This window comes from Malaclemys terrapin, chromosome 6 (assembly GCF_027887155.1).
Source record: "Malaclemys terrapin pileata isolate rMalTer1 chromosome 6, rMalTer1.hap1, whole genome shotgun sequence".
Classification (NCBI taxonomy): Eukaryota; Metazoa; Chordata; order Testudines; family Emydidae; genus Malaclemys; species Malaclemys terrapin.
Window position 1 is genome coordinate 25,269,571 of NC_071510.1, and position 22,811 is coordinate 25,292,381.

Sequence of the window (22,811 nt, forward strand, 5' to 3'; positions counted from 1 at the left end):
CCAAGCACTCACTCAGATAAAATCTTGAATAAAGAGATCAGCTGTAGCGTGTGCAGAAGGCTAGTGCACTTGGGCTTTGTCTGATGTCTGAGTGTGTGTGTGTGTGTGTGTGTGTGTGTGTGTGTGTGTGTGTGAGTTCCACAGTCAAGGACCCTTCACTGAAAATGCTCTATTTTGGTTCACCAGATGTATATTTTGGGGGCTGTCAGTTTGCAAGCCTCAGGTGCTTTCAACTACTGGGACAGAGTAAAAGGAGAAAGATGACCATTGAATAAAATGACACATTTAAAGGTCAAAACTATTTGCATCAAATCATTTTTGAGACAAATTTAGCCTCTTTTTCATTTTATGTCTTGGAAACAGATCATGATTTCCTTAAAGTCTTGCATTATTAACACCACAATATAGGTCTTTACAAAAAAAGAGTCTCTATGAATTGACCATGAATAGATCTTTTCAGTATTCCAGTTTTGTTGGTTAGCTGTAAGTGGGCAGATACAATCTGCCACATGGTATTTTTAATTCTTCTCGAACCAGACAAAAGTGCAAACACTTCCAGCACAAATACTTGCATATAGAAATCTCACATTTCCATGAGTACTCAAACATACAACTTTGAAATTTTACTACTTAAATTTGTGCCTAAAAATTAAGTTGCACAAATTACATGATTGGCCAAGTATTTTATCTTACAGTTCAACCAAATATTCAATAAAAATATGTTCCTGTATTCATTTAGCTCTAGTGAAACTAACACCTTTCAGTGCCAATGGAAGCCATGAAGCACTGATGTCATGCTATCTGAGCATCTACAGATAAGTTTGATTTTGGACATCCAAATATTCAGCTTGTTCAGATCAGAGGTTTTTGGATCTTTAGATAAGGGAATTTTAAATATTCAGATCCAGATCTGGGCTTTGATCCACAATTTTTGTTTCAGGACTATATCAAGAAGCATTCTTCATACACACTGTGCAAAATGATAGAGTCAGTCATAAGATAAAGAATGATTTCAGATGAGAGGTAATGAAAAAAGACTTTCTATTGCAGAAGGGAGGCAGAAAACAGAGGGAATACCAGATAGACGAAACACCAAACATTAAAAGAGTGTGTGGAATAGAGAAGACCAAGGTTACAAAAGCATAATGAGAGCTGGGGGAGTAAGTAACAAGGAGGTAGGTCACTGCAGAGTATTCAGCACTGATCTATAGTTACCACATAGTGCTATCTGAGATACCACAATTACTTCCTTTTCTAAAAACAGAGGGAGAAGTGGCTGCACCTCACCTACCACTCTGGTTAACTGTGGGTTGGCACTGACTTCTTAGGTGTGAACTTTGTGCATGGTCAAAGTAGTAGACTGACTCATGTCAACAAAGAGTTCTGAACACTGGGAGGCAGGGCCTGTGCAGACAATAGTGTCAAACCTGAAGTTGCAGGGGTCACCTGTGTCATAATCTCCAAGGACAGTTTGAAATGCTAGTTTGGTGTTTAGTGCTTTGGGCTCTGCCCCATGTGATGTCAGGCTCTTCTGTTGACAGAGGTCAGTGGTGAAAATAAGCAAGATCCCTGAGGAATCAGAATTTTCCCCTGAACCACTAATTCCCCTCCATACATACATACATACATACATACAAACACACACACACACACAGTTCAGCACATATTACTCTCCACCCTGTGCCTTTCATGGGAGCCAAGCATCCCAAGTGGGCATGACAGAAATTGAGGCAGGTGGGAAGAGAAGACTATTGGCCGTCCATATCAGGGGGCCCAATCAAATAACTCCAGTGATGCTTAAAATGGACTCTTTTTTAGCCTTATATCAACCCATATGAAAAAAGGAATTAATCTAAAGTTATGACCACCACCAGATAAGAATATGGGATTTCAATCCACACTAAGATCATCCATTGTCTTGGATAATGTTAAAGGTATACACACACTTTTACTCTTCTGCTAAATACACACGAGGAAGCATATGTTTCTTTTCTTTGATGTCTATGTTGGTAATCTGAGTCACACTAGGGAAAACTGTATTCTTATTTCTGGGGTGGAGGGCAGTGGGAACAGCTCTGAAACAGCCAACTTTTGCCAAAGTCCTGAAATGAGAGGTTGAAAATACGCAAGTGCTTTGAAAGTGAAATATCAGAAGCTAGACTCTGATACAAATCATCTGTTAACAGGGATGAATGAAAATAAAAAGAAATAGAGATCTCAGCAAATACTGCATAACCACAAGAATTAAAAAAAAAAATCCATGAGTTAGCTGAACATAGGGAATGCAGATAAGTTCAGCATCCATAGGTGCTAGTGTGAATACTGCTGATTATGTTGCTAAGCAACCACTGTCAGGCTCTGAATCTCACTATCAAGTAACAATAGATTCAGCAGAGAAAAGTATTTTGAAAACAAAAGAAATCCTCCGTTCAATGTTAGTTACTGGGGAATGAGGAAGGGTAAAAGCTAACAGAAAATGAACCCTTACTGTTGGTGAACCATCTTCCGTGATACTTGCCCTCCTTCCCAGCAGGACAGCTCAGGATTCTAAAATCACTACAGCACCCGAATGTGTTGGAAATTCCCAGCATCAAAGACACTGACAAGCAGGGATAGAGTACAAAGCTGTTTGGATTTTGGAGGTGTCTGGAAAGAGCTGCTGAGAGTTGCAGAAGGGAATTTTATCTTCAGGATCACTACATTCCCTGTGAACCTCAGGCAAGTTTTCAAACAAATAATACAGTGAAGTTGAGTTCTCATCTCTCTGGGTGGGGAATTGCGTGTATAAATCTCCACATCCAGCCTCATTTCATTCGCTCCCCCCCCCCCCCCCCCCAGTGAGAAGAAAAGTTACTCTTGGGCTTGATTATTTCATAACAGATAAAAATGCTCTCATTTACAGCTAATAGCTGCAGACTAAAGAAAATATGAATATTATTTTCAGTCAGATAGCCAAGACATGGGTAAGACCTTATCCTATCCTGACTTGGCAGCAAAGGTAAGACTAACTTAGCAAGACTAATATTTCCCAATACTAATGGTTTGCAAGAACTGAGATGTTGCTTACAAAAAAAATTAACTAGAATTTAGATGTTTGTGATAACTGTGGCATTCAACTTTAGCACTTTTAAAATTACTTCTGCCCAATAATTTGAAAAACTCTGGATTGTTGGATCTTTTCTTCTAAAGCAAAAGAGTATATTTTCTTTGCTTTTTTAACCATCGTTTAAATTCTGTTGCAGGTGTAGCCACTTTACTCTCTCCTTGTTTTCATCATCCTGTTGCTGAGGTGAGTATGTTGTTGCTGCTTGGAGAAGTATTAGATATAAATATACTGTAGGATTCATTTGTTGAATATGTAAGCGCTTCCTGTTCATGAAATGGAGAAGAAATATTTTTTGTAAGGCGTTTACAAAATATGTATCTAAATTAAGTTCTACAGATAGCACTATCTGCTAACATCTTTATTGCAAAGATAGATGAGAGAATTAAAATAAGTGAACCTCATCCTTTATTTGCTAATAATTTTCTAACACTTTTATCAAAAAGTTTTAGTTTGTTTGAGGTTGAGAGTCCTTTAATCCTCTAACACAGCAATTCACATGGGCAAAGAGTATTACTAATTCACTGCACTAGCTCAAATCTAGGATACATATGTTCTTAGGTATTTTATTCAATGAGGGAATGGCTTTCCAGCACTGATTTCCAGTCACAGCATGGATAAACTTTTGCTATATTTTAGCATCAGAAATGCAGCTAATTTCTGTGGTTTTTCAGTGGATCATAATCGTTTGTGGAAAACTTAATTGTGTGTTATGCTGGTATTTGGCACTGCAGAAGTGCAAGAGACACATTTACAGAAATACATGTTTCCTAATATAAACTAACTGTGGGAATGGGAGAAAAGTAGAAATACTATCAGATGCCAACCACACAGACAGAAGCCCAAAGAAACAAGAGATGAGAATCAGAGTCTCCCCATATACTTGTTCAGATTTGTTCAGATTACAGCCCAACCAACTTTCAGTAACAGCAGCAAATAGCTACTATTTCCTCATCTGAACAATTTCTCTGAAAACAATTAAAAAGGTTTTTCAGGCATGGACAAGATGTGATTTTAGTGCTCAGTAATTTGATTGCAACGATATTGCTCTAATGTTTTGAAATGTTTATTTTAGGAAATAGATCTATGACTGCAACACTTTGCCTGCCTAAAGGAAATGAATTAGAAGATTTTGTAGACAATTTATTTCTGAACATTACTAGGTTTTGTAACAAAAAAAATCTACTTTGAAATCTAAAGGGACCTTGTAACTCAGATAAAGGAATATTAAAATATAAAAGCTAATCTTTTCATACATTTTCTGTAGCAGTTTTATAATGATCTAATAAGTAGTTCAGGAATTGATGGATTACCCTCAGAAATGTATTTTAAAATTCTTGTCATATACCAGGACATTGGGAATGATAAATGAATGTAGATCTGACGGTATTCTCCTTGTACTATTGCTCCAAAAAAAGGAAGATCTAATGGATTATTTCCAGTATTTAAAAATCTTACTGTAATTAAGTTACAATACCGTTCTTGCAAAGAGGCTTATGTATACCTATATATTAAATGTATAGCAGTCTTACTTGACTAATTATATTAAATTAATGATTATGCTGTAAGTTTTAAAAATAAGTAACCCATAGTGCTTTAGAATCCTTTGGAATTCAACATCCCCTATTTCTGAGTTTCTATGACGCTTAGAAAAGCTTTGTCCATGTAAGCCATGAGCATCCTTGTAGCATAGTGCATGCTGAGGCATATGGCCTGATTTTCAGTAGGTGCTGAGCGATTCCAATTTCCATTCACTTTGGGCTTGTTCATGCAAGGTGCTGAGCCTTTTGGCCCCAGTCCAGCACGATATTTAAACAGGTGCTAAAATTTGAACACGAAAGTAGCCCCTTTGACTTTAGTGGTGGCAGTGAATACTCAGCACCTCTGAAATACACTATGGTTTTGGAAATTGATTTGATAACACCACCCTGTCCTGCTCCACAGGACCATCCTATGAGAGCTAAGCACCTAGCTTCCAAATAGTAGCAGGGCTGGGCAGAACAAGAACTTGCAATATAGATCAAGTATGTAATTTTTGTTGCCCCTCGTGCCATTCAGAATGAGGAAAGAGGAGAAGAGTAAAGAGGCAGCCACCTGTCAATGGTCAAAGAGGTTAGGGAGGTAATGAGGAATGAAGAGGCACCTGGCCTCAGCCACTTCCAGCCAAGATCTTTCTTCCACAACCTGACAGTGTCTCCAGTGTTTCCAGCTCTGCCAAAACCTCACCTCAGTGAACAATGCTGTTACCATATATACATACGCAACATCCTTTGTCCTATGCTCATTGAACAAATTCTACAGCAGCTCAGAAAATAAATTACATAAAGGAAGTTCAACTGTCCTAAGGTTTTAACACGATATCGATTGTTTGATGGTCAGCGTCTTATAGATGCAGCATCTAACATACAATGTCCTTCAGTAAATCATGGAGGTATCTTTTCTTGAGCAAATTTGGCCTGGGTTTTGCTGGACCGGGAGACTGGACTAGGAACCAGGGGGTAGGGATGGCAAATGAGGGTAGCGGGAGGAGAAGCAGATCAAACAAGGAGCTGGGGTATGTGGGGAGAACACAAACAGGCTGGAAAAAGAGAAAGAAGGGTTGAGGGGTGAATTGAGATAGGATTGGGAACACAGGAAAGTGGACTAGGACTGGGACCCAGCAAGAGGGAGGGGAAACATAGTTCAGACAAGGAGCTGGGAGGAAGTAACTGGGATGGGCTGGAAAAGAAGACAGAGCAAACTGTGTTGGGGGCAAGAGGTGAACTGGGGCTGAGTAGTTAAGGAGATCAGGACTGGGACAAGGATCCAGCTCTGGGAAAGGGAGGGTATGGAGAAGTCCAGCCTTCAGAGCAGGCAGAAGAAGAGCTTGTACCTACCAAAGCATACTTCTCTCAAGAGCCAGAATGGAATCCAAAATTTTCAAGACTCACCATTTCTCTGCCACTGGCAAAAAACAGTTACATCTTGTGAAGGGTTGGGTCAGAGAGACCCCCTTGGGACTCTCACATGACGTGCTGAGACTACCTCTGAGCCTGTTTTCCCTGACAGCTTGGTACTTCAGTTCCCTGTCTTGTTGACCCAGACATTCTAGACTGCTGCAAACACAGACCCAGGTCTGAACCACATCCCCCAAAAGCTTCAGACTTAACTGAAAACAGCTTAAGAAGTGCTCCTGTCTCCAGCACCCAGATACCCAGTTCCCAATGGGATCCAAACCCCAAATAAATCCGTTTTACTCTGTATAAAGCTTATACAGGGTAAACTCAAACTGTCTGCCCTCTATAACACTGATAGAGAGATATGCACAACTGTGTGCTCCCCCAGGTTTTGATTACTTACTCCGGGTTAATTAATAAGCAAAAAGTGATTTTATTAAGTATAAAAAGTAGTATTTAAGAGGTTCCAAGTAATAACAGACAGAACAAAGTAAGTTGCCAAGCAAAATAAAATAAAAACACGCAAGTCTAAGCCTAATACAGTAGGAAATTGAATGCAGGTAAATCTCACCCTCAGAGATGTTCCAATAAGCTTCTTTCACAGACTAGACTCCTTCTAGTCTGGAAAAAGAAGAACAGGAGTACTTGTGGCACCTTAGAGACTACCAAATTTATTAGAGGTCCAACAATCACTCACACCCCCATAGTTACTTCCTTTGTTCCAGTTTCTTTCAGGCATCTCTTTGGGGTGGAGAGGCCATCTCTTAAGCCAGCTGAAGACAAAATGGAGGGGTTTCTAGGCCCTTTTATATTCTCTCTCTTGTGGGAGGAAACCCCTTTGTTCTCCTGTGCAAAGTCACAGCAACAAGATGGAGTTTGTAGCCACCTGGGCAAGTCACATGTCTATAAATGATTCAGCTTTCTGCAGGCCGATGCCATTGTTTACATGTTAGTTTGAACATTCCCAGGAAAGCTCAGATGTGGCATCTCCCAAAGTCCATTGTCAGTTAAGTGTTTCTTGATTGGGTACTTACTGAGAATAGTCCTTTCTCAAGAAGCTGACCAAATGCTTCACTGAGGCTACTTAGAATCAAACACATTGAGATAAAAGTACACAGCCAATATTCATAACTTCAAATACAAAAATGATACATATACAGACAGGATAATCATAACCAGCAAAATACAAACTACAAACTTTCCATAGACACCCCACTTGACCTCCTCTTTACAAGACCTGGTGCAACCATATGACCCTGGTTGCAACAATGATCACATCAATAACGTCACACATCCCCTATCAAAATGAGCATCCCATCCCTTTCTAGTGCTGGTCCATATACAGGATAATAACCTACTATTGGTTTCAGTGACTCCATTAGCTCAAGTGGCTGTGGTCCATGCAGTGGTTCCAAACTTGCTGATAAATCTTGTGGGTGTCTATATGTTGCCACATAATGGAATTTGACTTTTTTCCCCATGTTTATGTGTGACATTACACACAATAACCTAACTAAAATAATATTACAAAAGTTGCAAACTCAAGCATTCAAAAGATAGGAAATGCAAGAATCAAGGTTGTCTGAGCAGCCATAATTTGGCCCCTCATGCTTATGCATTATGATACAGTTTTTCATAACACAATCACATATTATTTTGTCAAGAGGACCTCCACCTCATTCAGCGCACAGGATGGACCTGCTCTGGGGAAGAATCAGGGTTGTGTAGGAAAGGAAATTGTCTGTAGCAGTCCTGCTTCTTTTGCTCCAGAAGTTAGAAGGTGTTTCATGAATAAATCAGAGAATTGCTGGAAGCCAAAGGATGGTCTCATGATCAACATAGCTGAATGCTGTCCTGGAGCACTGGATTCTATCCCTGCCCCTTCCAGAGTTCCTCTGTGATGCTGGGAAATTCACTTAATGTTATATGGTGGGAGGGGGTTCACCTTCCTCATAAGCATCAGGGATAGCCATGGCTGGAGATGAGACATTGGACAGGGAGACCAGGGTTCTGAGATGGCACTGAGCATTCTCTCTCTCAGATGCTTCGCTGGTTGGTGCTTGTTCACATCTGGGTCTAACTGATCACCCTACATAGGGTCAGGAAAAAATTTTCCCCCAGATCAGATTGACAGCAATGTTGTGGGGGTTTTAGCCTCTTCTGTAGTGCATGTGTGGGGGCTTTCGCTGGGTATATCTCAATTATTTTCCTGCAGCTGTGGAGGCCACAGGCACTGGTGTTCCTCAGTCCCCTCCTATTCTCTGCCTGTGGTGCATAATGTGTCAGTCTCCTGTGGGCTGTAACACTTACGTCTAATTTTGGTTGTCAGGTTTAATGTGCAGGTGCTGGGTAGTGTCGGTGGCCTGTGATATACAAGAGGTTAGACTAGATGATCGGCTGGTTCCTTCTGGCTTTAAGCCATATGATTTAACCCAAACTGGTCACTAGTTGGGTGTTCCTCATTTTATTGATGAATGACTTGAGTCTCTGGAGCTTGATTTGCACCATGCACATAAAATGTCCCTGCCCCCAAAGAACATAAAATCTATTCGAAAAATGCACTTTTCCCCCTTGTCACATTCTAATTGAGACACTTCTTTGTACTGATTCCACTATTCCAGAATCATTGCCTATTGAACTCAGGTCCTTTATAACAAAATGAGAAAACAAGAGCAGCCACAAATGATGAGTTACAAGTATTATGTTACGTTTGTGTGTACAACCACAACTATTTGAAAGATACACTGCTTCTTATACATATGGTCCCAATGTCCTAAAGCTGTGTTCTATTTCTGGATCAGTCTGAAAATTCTGGAGATGCACTTTTATTTACATCCTTGAATCTGTTATTTTCGAGAGCCACTTGAAAAGATAACCAGAAATGTTGCATCACACATTATTATTGTACTTCTACAAACTATTTCAAAAACAAGACATAGGGGAATTAAATGAGGGACTTCTCCAAACTAATGCTCTGATCAGATCCCCATGCACAGAACTTTTCACCTCTGCTTTGGCCCACTGACTCAGCATGGGCACAAAGGTTTGCCAAGCTCCAACTATAAGAGATTTATGTATCTCTGATTCCATTACAGTGAATCATTCTTTACTTCTCAAATTCATACCTCATTTTCACAGTGAATTATTAAAATAATATGAATAATTTAGAAACTTTGGGAGCTAGGCACGTTTTGTGTATTTTGTACAACAGGTACAGATGAGTGGATGAAAATATTATTTATCTTTGTAATTTAATGGTTTAAAGTTTCACAAAAATGTATTGAGGGGCCTGGAGTCACAGAGAGGAACATTTTAAAAAGATTTTTTTTTTTAAAAAATGAAGTATTCTTTTTCTTTTGCAGTTCTCTGCTACAGAAGCAAATGTTTTCCAGTTACAGCACCTGGCATCCTTCATAGTTTTGTTTTTTTTCAATCAGAATGAAAACAAACAATGACATGAAATGTTTTTTATTGCAGATGCATATTTTAGCTTCTCCTTATACTGTGTTTATGTTAATCATTAACTTGTGTGCAGTTTATAATTGTGTTGTGTTGTGTTGTAACATCTCTCACTTTTGTTTTTATTTTTCATCCAGTAGCTACTTCAAAAATGTTCTGTATGATTGACAGTGTGTGGAACGACCTCCAAATAGAAGTATTACTTTTATAAAACTAGATTTAATTCAATACAATTTGTCACACCTGATTCAATTTCCTTTAGTTCACTAGTACTTGTAAACCCATTGTAATATTAATGACATTATCTGTCTTCTTGCATTCACTGACAATGTGAGCGCCTGTATCCCAGACCTATACATTGTGGACCTGTTTGGATGGTACCCATGCAAGGCAAATTATATTTCTGTTTGGGAGGGGGTGTACGTGTTTCAAAAAAGATTCATTCTAAGGGTTCTGTGAAATTGTTGTGTCTGTGAAAAATGCAAAGTGTACTTCTGTTAATTTGGCAAAGAAGTGAAATTAAATCATGTCCATAAAATTACATCCTGTGTTTCCTGTATCCTATTTTTATTTTATAGTAATATATAAATGTACAAATAAATGAAGGAAATTTAAAACAATCTGAAATACACTACTGTAAGCCTTAGCCATAGTTTTAGCCAGCAGTAAAATTGAAAATAGAAATATTGCTCATGTAAACTGTTAATTTAACCATACATCTTAGTTTCTCTTTATAGATTTAACTAGTAGTAAATACTATTCTGACAGTCCCTACTATGAAGTCGATCTCTACAAGTTATAGGGGACAAAGTAATGCATAAAATCTTGTAATTTCTTTTCTTCCTAAGTGCAGCAAAATAACATGGATCAGTTCTGATATTTGGGGAGGGGGGTAAAACAATCCGCCATAGCTCCTTTTTCAAGATGTGTGATAATAAGTCTTTCATGTACCACAAAGGGGAGCACAGCACTTTAAAATAATAAAACTGATACCTCACAGGGCTGTTGTGGGACTTAACTCATTCATGTTATTGAAGCATTTTGAAATCTTCCAAGGAAAGCTGCTTTATAACTTCATAGCATAATTAAACAATTGTCAGACTACTGGATTTTTCTTTTTATTGTTCATATGCCTAATAATTAAGAAAAAGATTCTTTATAAGGAAAAGATTTATAATTTTCTCAGATGGAAGGCATTTACATTGTCATAATGGAATGACAACTCTACAGATTTATGGGAAAAGGCTGCAGTTTTATTAAGGCACAAGGATTAACCAACTATTAAAATATGCCAGTATTAAACACATCAACAATTTATATTACTTCAGAGGTCTCTTAAATGTGAGGCCATAACAACCCTATTGACCTTCAATATAGCTATATCCAGCAATCAGGTCACTCAACGTTCCTAGGGTGAGTTCTTCCAGTACCAACATAAGTATCTTCTGGCAGCTTTTCCTCTTGAAAGATGATTACTCAGCACTTACCACCCACAAAGGACATTGTGGTAACTTCACCTTCCATACCTTTTCACACTAAGTTTGCTGGCCTAGCTGGGTTACTAAATAACACTTGCTGCAGTGATAAGGAGACAAATTTCAATGACACTAGTGCATACTTTGGGAACATTAAAAAAAAAAATTAATAGCTTAGTTTGCATTTTAATCTGTAGCCCTCAGTATGATTTTTCTTTTAAATCTTTTAACAGCAAGAGAGAAAAAAAGGGAAAGATTCAAAGTGATCAATAACTCTTCACCCCCCACTCATTCAAGATCAATTTTTTTGATAAAGCAACTGAGAACCGAATGAGAATCCATTTTTATGGGAAAGGAGGCAACAAAATCCATCAAATGAGATAAGGGACACTAGATAAGGGACTGGGACTCAGAAAACCCTGGATTCATTTCCCAGATCGCCACTGGCCTGTTGTGTGACTTTGGACAAGTCACTTCACCTGTGCCTCAGTTTCTCTATCTGTAAAACAGGGATAATGATACTCTCCCACTTTTGTAAAAGCATTGAGCTCCATGAATGAGAGTGCTAAAAATTATTATTAGGCTGCATTACTATATAGGTATTTATTAAGCCAACAATGGCAAAAAGAAGCCAACCGAAAATGAAGCCAAAATATCACAGATGATGCCTGATTATCATACCAGTTCTGCGGGTCTGAGGGTAACCATATTATAACAACTTTTATAATAATAAATGCTCATGATTCTGGCCTGTGGGATGTCTGAATATTCTGTGCCTCTTCATACCAGAGTTTCTTTCTCCAAAATGCTATGGCTTTTATGAGTTATCCTAGCTGTAATACATAAAATAAAATCTGAGAAATATTGTCTTTAAATTGGCTTAAAGGGAACTGGGGAGTTGGCTAAAAAAATCTGAAGAAAAAATAGAATTGGGTTTTGTCAATTTAAAACATTAAATTTACCTTTGTAAGGTATATTGAGCAGGAAGGGAGGGCTAGAGAGAAGTGGGAGGGAAATACGGGGTTACAGTGAATGGAGTAAGGGAAACGATTTCCCTCAGTGGTGGTTAATGGAGCATATTACATTTCTCCTCTTATAAGAAAACTAATGGGGAGCACACAGCTGGAGAACACTAAAGAAGGCACACAGCAAATGGGTGGTATGGTAGAAATTTGCAAACTGAACCTCATACTCCAATAGAATGGCTTTGCAGGGCTCCCCTACAACTGCCTGATTCAGCCTAGTTGCGAAGTCAAGTGACCTAAGATGGCCATTTCAGGAGGCACTCATCCTGAGGCACAACACAGGCAAAAAGAGACCAAACCATTTCCTGCTAGAACAATACAAACTGAAATATATGGAACGTGGCTTTACATAATAAAGTGGGGTCAGCACACACTTATTGAAGCTGTGATACACATGCTTAGACCCCCACTTTGCATCTAAAAAAACCCAACAACACTGTAGGGTCCATCCAATCCTGCACACACAGAACTCCCAATAATAGTGCCACAAAGCATTTAAATCCTGCAAAACATATTCCTGCCAAAAAAGGGATTATAAACAAACATAAAAGGAAACATTTATTAATGAGAAATGCTTACACTCTTCTCCGAATCCTTTTGCATTTCTTGAGCTGAATTTTTTTTTTTGGCTATCCGTTTTTTTTTTATATACGTTTTAATATCAGGAAAACAGACCTGGGGAGATGATCAACCTGTTTGTCTAAACAGAACAGTGTGTCAGCATCTCTCCTCCATGTCCAGTAGCTAAGAGCATGAAACCAGTACCTTCATCACTCTGGCATTCTATTTTAGTCTAACTCTACATCAGGAGGTTGTCTGAGCTCAGCACTGATAACAAAGCACTATCGCTTTTCAAAGTGACAGAGCGCAGTGACATATCAACACTGGAACTTAAACGAAAAGCCCTTTCTAATTTAACTGCTAATCTGCTGAAGCTACATTCAGCCTGGCACTCTTGTTTTCAATTAAAACTTTCTTGTAGCAAGAGAAAAAGTTTGGTGTGTGCCCTAGCTTTTTTTGTTAGCAGTTAAACCAGGAAGCAGCTGAAGGGATAAAGAAGAGACGGACATATTTTTCAGGCTGCTAAATGTCAGCTGTATATTTGTCAGAATGGAGTCACCCCAGTATGCACTTACACCTTTTTTGAAGCTGTTTCTAGCAGTGCCTGGAAGTCTTGCTATCAAAATGGAAATTAACATGAGGTAATGCATGCAATGTAGAACATACATGCTTTTGTGAAAATGTCTTATTCCTTATTAATTTAGCACACAACTCTACCATTTTTAACAGAGGACTTGGAAAGGATTTTAGGACAAATCCAAATTAATTTAATCCTTTTGGCAGTGAAAGCAGACATCTCAGTAGATTTTTCTAATGTCATGCTGGCAAGAAATCGGTATCTCCTTTTAAATATTTCTGCATACTTTCAGTGGTTTCTCAGATCACTAACCTGCAACATTAGGTTTTTAGACTGTTTTTGTAAAAGAATGGTCTACTAAACTTTAGAGGATAAAAGCTCATATTGCTGTTTTAGGGAACATTTATAGTAACATCCAGACAATGCTGTTTAAAATTTTGGAAACAGCCTTTCCCTTTAGGCAGATAGCAAGTTTTCCGGCAATTTGTGTCTCAGACAACCATTAAGTACAAAGAGTGATTTTTTTTTCTTTTTTCTAAGTAGCTTCTGTTTCCCCTGGTTGCTTCAAACACATTTTTCTTCAAGAAGCTGTTTCAGTGGATTGGCTACATATCAAAATACTGTCCTCTATCTAATGGCATGAGTCAATCTGCCACTACCTGATCGATCAAAACTTGGACCAATAAAGAGTACAACATATGGCACATATCCCAACACAACTATGTGGGAAAATGTAATATTTAAAATTAACCACCACCAAGAAATGGGGGAAATCGTTAAACTTGCATTACTGCAATGCAGATAAAAATGCAAATATTTTTAGCTTTAGTACTGATGCATCATTAGGTACTATCTCTACTTCTAATAAACTACCATTGTAGTTCCTTTAGCCTTTATAATGTACACACATGTAAAGCAATCAAATGGTAAAAAAATTAATATTTGTGCTGTATTGATCAAGTATTTTTCATGCAAAATAACTAATGCTCTTAAAAGAGCTGAGTGTCTTTCATAGAGTATGAAATAATCCACATACTGTACATCTTTCTCCCTTAAAACATGCCTCATTACACTGAATTTAAAAACCAAACTGAAATTGACATTATCAACCACAGACAAATTATTTGGTATTAAGTTTGTATCAAATGATTTATGATACCCCTGATAGTATACCTTCTTTCCTTAAATGTCTGGCAATGATTTTACATAAATTAATTACTAGTAATAAACTACACTAAAGTTGTATATTATTCATCAATAAATATGTGTTCTCAGATTTTGAAACATAGCTGTTTTATGAAATTAAACGGGGACCGTCCCTTCATACTCAACATTTTCATTATAAACCTTTGGTTTCAGGGCAACTTTTATCAGACAATTGTCATATTCTGATTCATCTGTGCTCAGCTGTGTAAGCTGTTCCAAATTTATTAAATCAGAGAAAATCTGTTCTCTAGAAGGAAATGCATCTTTGCTATTGTCCATATCTACATGACAGTATAATGTTCTTTGGACAGGATTAAGCCACAACTGTGGATTTTTCTAAAACCTTCATGTGCCCTGTGGAATTTTGCTCTGTGACTGTCACTTAGTTTCCTCCTCCTCCCCCGCCCTCCGGCCCACCGCCAATTATAGCACACTATTGGTTCATCTTGGAATGCTATTGTGTATTTATTTAGCACCCACAGTAGAAACCAGAGCCTATATTATTCTGTATTTATACCAAAAATAAAATATTCTTAAAATATTAATATCCTAATATTAAAACACATGATTTAATTTAAACATTGTATACCTATGATTATTTCCACAATCATTTCAAGAATATTGGGCCAGATCCTGGGATACATCCTAAACTGTACACTGTGTACCTCATGGGGAGGGTAGTGTGCAAAGGTGACAAAGCCAACGTTTGTATTCCCCCAAACCTGTTGCTTCTCTGTGATAGGCCAGTTGCTCTGCAGTATATTAGAAAAGTCTGAGGGCTGCTCCAATTTACCATCATTTTCCAATAAGTTCTTGGAGTATACTGGGGACAGCTGTCTGTGGCTGTCCCTTAATTACTTTCTTCAGTGCCTGAAACAGGGTACCGTGTCACATTTTGGACACCATGCTTTAGGAAAGATGTGGATAAAATGGAGATAATTCAGAGAGCCACAAAAATGAGATAGGTCAGGTTTCCAAACCTTTTAAGGAAACGGTAAAAAACAAGGCATGTTTAGTCTTGAGAAAAGAAGGCTGAGGTGGGGGACTCAATAATAATCTTTAAATATGTTAAGGACTGTTAAAGACAACTGATCTATTGTTCCCCATGTCCACTTACAATAGGACAAGAAGTAATGGGGCTTAATCTGCAGCAAAGGAGATTTAGGTTAGACATTAAGGAAGACATATCTAACTAGAGGAGTAGTTAAACTCTGAAATATGCTTCCAAGGGAAGTTGTGGAATTCCCATCTCTGGAGGAGGTTGGACAAATATCCATCACAGATGGTTTAGGCTTACTTGGCCCTGCCTCAACGTAGGGGGTTGGGCTTTATAACCTCAAGAGGTTCCTTCCAGCTGTATATTTCTGTGATGCTATAAACAAGCTGCATCAGTATATAAGGACCAAAATGCAGCTGAAGATAAACTTATCCTGACCTTGCTCATTGTCCTCCAGCCACAACCCTTTGTCCTTGCTACACTGGCAACAGAGAACTTACGTGGAACAGGACTGTGGTTCTATATCACAGTTGAATCACCCTTACACTGGCGTGATCTTCCTTGGGCCAATTCAGCTAGTCACTAAGATCTGTGAGCTGAAGTGGCCACCCTGCATCAGAGGATTAGGCCCACCTGTTTTATATGCTTCTTGTGGTCCCAATAAGCCTGATCCCATGGATGGTCTTCCCCAAACATGAATGGACCCATTTCTTCCTCTGCAGTGTGCTGCAGTGTGACTCAGTGCTCAATTTCCAGCCTTTTTTAGAATGGTGTCCATTAGCACTGAAAAGTTCCCAGCCTACATACTTTCCTTCAGGTCTTTTGAGATTATTGGATTCTGTCTTGCAATAAATTAAGTTTGGAACCTTCTTTCCTAGACCAGCTATAGGCTAGAATTATGACTAATACCAAGGAAGTTAGAGTCTGTGTTAGTCATTAGAGATAATGACAATAAAGCATATAAGAAAAAATGTTTTTGTTTTTAAATAATTATTTTTCTAACCTTTGTTGAACTTGTGGCTCCCATTTATTCTCCATCATCTCACTGTTTTGATTGCCTGCTACTAGCTCTTCTGTTTCTATTACTATAGAGTATTTCCTTGTGCATTTCCCTTTCCTCCAGGCTTTCCTAGGATTGTGTATCACTATATTCCTCCCCCCCCCCCCCCCCCCCGGCCCCAAACATCTTTTTTCATCCACTTGGTTTCTCTCTCATCTTATTTCTAAATTAATTTTTTTAGCTCTTTTTACTCATTGTTTATCATTCTTTCACCAGATTTAATTTAGTTCTCAAGTTTTGCTCTTCAGTATGTCTGTGTTTAAGAACCTCCACTGCTTTCATCTTCCCCCCACACACACACCTTTTACCTCTCCGCTACCTTCTGTCTGTTTAACCCTTTGCTGTCTTTTCTATCCTGTCTCTGCTTGCCCCATTCTCTTCTGCTTATTCCTATACTCTGCTAGTTTATCTTTCTCCTACAATGATGTATCAAGGAAATATGCTATAGTGAAAATGCCACAAGAACAACTGTTCTTGAAGGTTTTTTTTTAAAATACAGTATGCACCCACAACACCAGAACTATGTTGTGCCTACATCTGATCTTCTGGTGTTAATAAGCTTCAGGGAAACTGGGGGAGATTCAGATTGAAAACTGATCAACAGCCCTTCCCTATAACTTGACCATAAATATTTTATCTAGGCTAGACACTGATATGCAGAGTTCAAGTCCGGGATTTGATGGCTACTTTTAAAATGTTGTAAGCCAATTCTGGGCTTTAAAACTAGAAATAAACCATTCAGTATTATTTATTTATTATTTCCAGATGCCTGTAGGTGGGGGGAAAAGCTAATAAAATGTTCAGGTTGAAAACTGCATTACACAAGAGGCAGGAAATTCAAAGTTCAGGTTTTCACATTCACTTCAATTTTGCTATCTTTGGTTCATGAAAAAACATCACAACATATATGGGATGGGATAACCCTCATTTGGGTTGCTCATAGGTTTTAGTGATACTTGCCTACTGGTGCAAATATAATCTGTCAGCTCTATGAACTCCCAAATAACTTTTAAAATAAAACAAACATTTCAAAGCTATATCTTGGTCAATCATTCCTGGACTAGCAGGCATGCCAGAGCAATTGAAGCAGCTCACTCATATTCAGACGTGGAGGGTAAGAGGTGGGCCATTCTCTGTATGCTCTCTAGAATCTTTATGGGATATACAAGAGGCATACTGATGAGATCCAGGAGCAGCAGGTCCAGCCTTCCCCAAGTAGAGATGAATCAATTTATTTAATGGTTATTCAAGAAATGGGGTATTAGATGTGGAAAAGGTCAGAAGGATCTTTGGGGATACTACAACACCTCAGATGTTGGTCAGGTTAAAAAGGGGGGAAAAGGAAGGAAAGCACTAGTCTAACTTGAATGTCTAGGAAAACTGTTAAAGATTTTAAACAAAATCTAGGTCCTTTCCCAATATTTAGCTATTTGTTTTTAATTCTCTCTCTCCCCACACCTTCCTTGCATTCTCCCTTACAATGCATTTCATCTAGGGAATCTCAAGCCTTTTTATAAGTATCCCCATTTTACACATGGGAACTGAAGCACAGAAAAGTTGCAAATTGCCTACAGTTACACAGCAAGTCATATCCAGAGCTGGGGCTAGACTCCAGGTCTCCAGACCCCAGCTCTGTCTAGTAGATGACAGTGCCTCAAACAAAGACACATATACACCAAAACCAGACTACTATACATTAGCAAGGGAAGGCATTTGTAAGTGAAATAAACTCTTACTGACAGTAATGTTTAATAGCTAACCTCAAATTAGTGGTGGACATATGTCATCTCAATGATCCTGGCCTGAAATTCAGCAGTTAACATCTAGAATGGCAAATATTTGATTGTTATGTAGCCTGTAAACTCATTCCATCTGCTAGTATGGCACAACTGATGCTTGTAAAGTGCCATTTTGCATAAGATAGTGGTGCCAACCTAGCAATGGTTTATATGTGGCTGTCGTCAGTTCCGAATGAACTATCTCCTCAGTAACAAGAATACCATACTTCTGCTACATGCCTCTTGATTGCACAATCATGCCTCTTTGAACATAAGCACCAAAACAGAATACCTGTAGAGAGGAGGACAGGAATGCCAGTGGATGGATGCTGGACGACATTTAACACCAATTTAGCTACTGCACAGGAACTACTAGAGGGTGCTTTTTTTTGCCTTCTTTTCATTCAAGGGAATGACAAGTATCTGTGGCTTTGCAGACAATTACACCAGCCAAGGGTTAGATTAAGTCCAAACTGGTCAAAACAAACATAACTTAAAATCCTGAGAAATGGGCAAACATCCAGCGACAGGAGACTTCCCAAAGATAATTTTACTCACAGTTAACCTGGGCTCCACAAACTGGTTGTGTGGAACTTAGCTGAGGGTATGAATATAGAACACATCCATAGCCAGACAACACAAGAGGATATGGAGCAACTATCCTCACACACTGAAAAATTGCCTGAATTTGTAGACTAATTTATATGTAAAGTAAGTTAGTTTGAAGGACTCAGTAGTGTAGTCTCGTAGCCTTTGAATTACCTCAACGGTGCATGGGTGTAACTATTCTTATCATCACTGTGTGTTCTGATTAGTTTGGCTATGAGGAGTATGGAGCATTGTGCACATTTGGGCACTGGGTTGGGGGCATTCGTTGTGCACAAGACAAGCCAATGGATGTATTAAAAGAACAAACACCTAAGCAACAGGGGCCAAAATAGAAAAGGTCTCTTCAAGCTTTAGGGCAACTACGCAGTGGAAGCTGATAGAGCTCTCATGGCAAGACTCAAACACAATGTAGTGCAATTTGGAAATAAGAATTTCTAACATACTTTTAAAATGCTATTTCATAAAGAAAGTTCATGCCAATAAGGGAAATTGCTCTTTATTTTAAGGCACAAGGCAGTTGATTGTGTAATCTTATGTACTTGACAAATGGAGTTCAAAACCATAGTGTCTCCAGTAAGGTGGCATAGTAGATACTCTGCACTAATTAGGCCTCAACTGGAGTAGCGTGTCCCGCTCTGAGCACCACATTTCAAGAAAAATTGGAGAAATTGGAGAAAGTCCACAGAAGAGGAACACAAATGATTAAAGGGCTAGAAAACATGACCTCTGAGGGAAAAAACGGGTTTGTTTAGTCTGGAGAAGAGATGACAGAGGGGACATAACAGTTTCAAGTACATAAAAGGTTGTTACAAGGAGGAGGGAGAAATCTGAGAATAGGACAAGAATCAATGGAATTAAATTGCACCAAGAGTGGTTTAGACTGGACATTAGGAAAAACTTCCTGTCAGGGTAGTTAAGCACTGGAATAAATTGCATAATGAGGCTGTGGAATCTCTACCATTGGAGGCTAGACAAACATTGTCAGGGATGGTCTAGATAATACTTAGTCCTGCCATGAGTGCAGGGGACTTGACTTGATGACCTCTCGAGGTCCCTTCCAGTCTTTTGATTCTATGATTATCTGATAAATGTCTAATCATTCATTGGGCAGACAACAGTTCAAATCTTATAACTTGTGATCCTATATAAAATATTTTACACCTCAGCTCCTTCTCAGAATTCCATGCAACATAAAACTGTGCTACACAGTTTAAAAACTAGAGCCTTTATAGTCGGAAGAAGAGACAAGTAGCAGGGAGTCTTGATTTTTGTACATGTGCGCACCCCCATCTATAAAGTTAAGATTTAGTTACTGAAAGCAGTTTGGGGTACCTACAATTACAGCTATCTGCAGAATCTCAGGGTATGTCTACATTGCAATTAAAAACCCGTGGCTGGTCCATGCCAGCTGGCTCAGGCAATCGGGCTGTTTAATTGCAGTGTAGATGTTCAGGCTTGGGCTGAAGCCTGAGCTCTAGGACCCAGTGACCCAAGCCCAAAGGTCTACACTGCAATTAAACAGCCCCTTAGTCCGAGTACAAGTCAGCCAGCACCATCAGCCATGGGTTTTTAATTGCAATGTAGACATATCCTCATTCTGCCTTTCTTCACTCCAGTAAACATTTATTTCTCAATTTTAACAATAAAACTATTTCTTTTCCAATAAGCAAAACTTCATAAGCCAGTAGTTTTCTTGTGCTTACCATTCATCTTATCTTTGAGCATAAGAAGTCGTCTTGTTGTTAGGCACAGCACCTGCCTTCCTTTCCCAAATATCGTTCTATATGCTTAGCTGACAGACGGACAGTGCACAATTCATAATATGTAAGCTTGTGAAACTGACTAATATTCTGAAGATATTTACAAGTATTTTGCAACAAAGCTTTTTAGCAAATGCCTCCCTGAACTCAAGGTTACCTCTTTGGAAATATTTGTAGACATCTTGCATTTATATGCCATGAATTTGGAACGTGACATACGTTTCATTACAAAGCCAAAGCTTCATCCTGGCAGTTTACTACACTTCATAATACAAATGAAAAATCATTTGCTGACAGCAAACTAGTGGCAGGTGTGCTTTAGTGTTGACAGCTGCATTTCTGACATGGATCACAGAGAAACTCTACCGGTAGAGCTGGAACATCTGGAACATTTGGTCAGATTTCAAAAGCTAATTTAAATAGGTTGTCTTTTCCCAGTTCCTAATATAAAACAAGAATTATGATGCAGAGTTTGCATTATGATAAAAGCAAATAATTTTAAGAATCACATTTTCTACATTAATATATTGATAGTTACTAAAGGCATCACAATTTCCTAAGAATTTCTGCATCCAAGAAACTGCTGAGATAAAAGCAGTTTATCTATTGCCATATAATGTCCATAACAAAAGCGACTAGGTTCGGTAAGATAGCTATTAACAATATACAGAGCTCAAAACTCAAATGTAGTCCTGCCCTTTGGAAATCTCACCTGAACTGAGACATCCAACCAACTGCAAATTCTTCAGAGCAGGGACTGTCTCCTGCTATGTTTCTGAACAGTGTCTAGAATAATAGAGCCTGAATCCTAATTGGGCTGCTGGGGTGCTATTGCAATAGTACATATAAAAAAAAATAAACCATCATAATAGGAACAAAAATAAGAAGTTCAGCTAAAAGGCCAGCTGAAAAATAAGCCATGCTGCATGATCTGCAGCTCACCATACTTGAGCAGTGACGGACACTTGGGGATCTGAGTCCCAAAACTCTATGGCTGACTTTGAAAAAGCAAGTTCTAAGAACTGACAACTGAGTTTAGCCAGGACTTCAAGTGTGGCATTGAGACTCCATATTTTAACATATTTATTGTGTTGATACAGACAGTGTTTGACGATATTGAGCCTAAACACTTCATGATCAGTAAGTCACAGGACCAGATTCTGAGCTGCTGTACACTGGTGCTGTGCTGATTTACACCAGCTGAGGCTCTCACCCCAAGCAAGCACTTTAATTATCACCTGGATTGCTTCTGTGGCTATGGCTTTTAGAACTAATTCCATGATAGTTACATTAAAAACAAACAAACAAACAAAAACCACCTCAGCTAAACTTTTCTTTTTTAAAAACCAAAATTTCACATGTAATAGGCCAGTTCATATCAGCTGATTTTTTAAAATAAATATGTGGTATGCTATTTATACCAACCTATTAGAATAAAGTTAGATTTATTATATGTAAACTATACCCAAAACTGAAATGGTGCCAAAAGTTGTGCCCATCTAATAGTGTATATTCAAGAATACAGTAGGGAGCCTAGATTAGTGGTTAGAATACAGGCATGGGAATAATTAGGTGTTGGGGTTCTTTTCCTGGCTCTGCTCCTGACTTGCTGTGAGACCTTGAGCAAGTCACTCAGTCTCTCTAGAGGCCTAATTTTACCCATCTGTAACATGAAGATAATTACATATTATTCTGAGGTAAGTAGTAATTTATAACACAGAGATTAAAAAGCATTTACCGTATATACGCGTTCATAAGCTGAATATTTCTGGTAAAAAAGTGATGCATCAAAGAGCGGGGGTGGGCTTATAAATGGGTCTACTCCAAAATTTGATGTTTTTAAACTCTATAGAATCATTTAATTGAATATCTAATACATTGTCGTTTTGTTTACCTGGAGCGTGTGCAGGCATGGAGACCCTTGGCTCCCTGTGGCCGCAGTTCGCAGCCAATGAGAGCTGTGGGAAGTGGTGCGCCACTTCCCGCAGCTCCCATTGGCTGGGAACAGCAAACCGTGGACACTGGAAGCTGAGGGGCTCTGTGCCTGTGAACGCTCCAGGCAAGCAAAATGTCCAGGCCTGCTAGCGGCTTACCCTAACGGGCCAGGAGCCAAAGTTTGCCAACCCCTGAAATATAGGTTTGGCTTATGAAAGAGTCATACAGTTTTTGCTATTTTTACCTAACCATCTTGGGGGTTCGGTTTATAAATGAATGGGCTAATGAACAAGTATATATGGTAAGTGCTTTGATATACCACCTTTCACC

The 22,811-nt window shown here is 38.7% G+C and overlaps 1 protein-coding gene and 1 long non-coding RNA gene across 26 annotated transcripts in view; one reads left to right on the forward strand and one right to left on the reverse strand.

Annotated features, from left to right (window-relative positions):
* Window positions 1-22,811, reverse strand: part of PTPRD (protein tyrosine phosphatase receptor type D) — a 1,677,890-nt gene that overhangs the window by 919,520 nt on the left and 735,559 nt on the right. The window lies entirely within an intron of this gene.
* Window positions 2,919-10,039, forward strand: LOC128838930 (uncharacterized). Its single transcript, XR_008445325.1, has 3 exons — window positions 2,919-2,998; window positions 3,243-3,289; window positions 9,402-10,039. It is a non-coding gene; the product is annotated as an uncharacterized LOC128838930 (long non-coding RNA).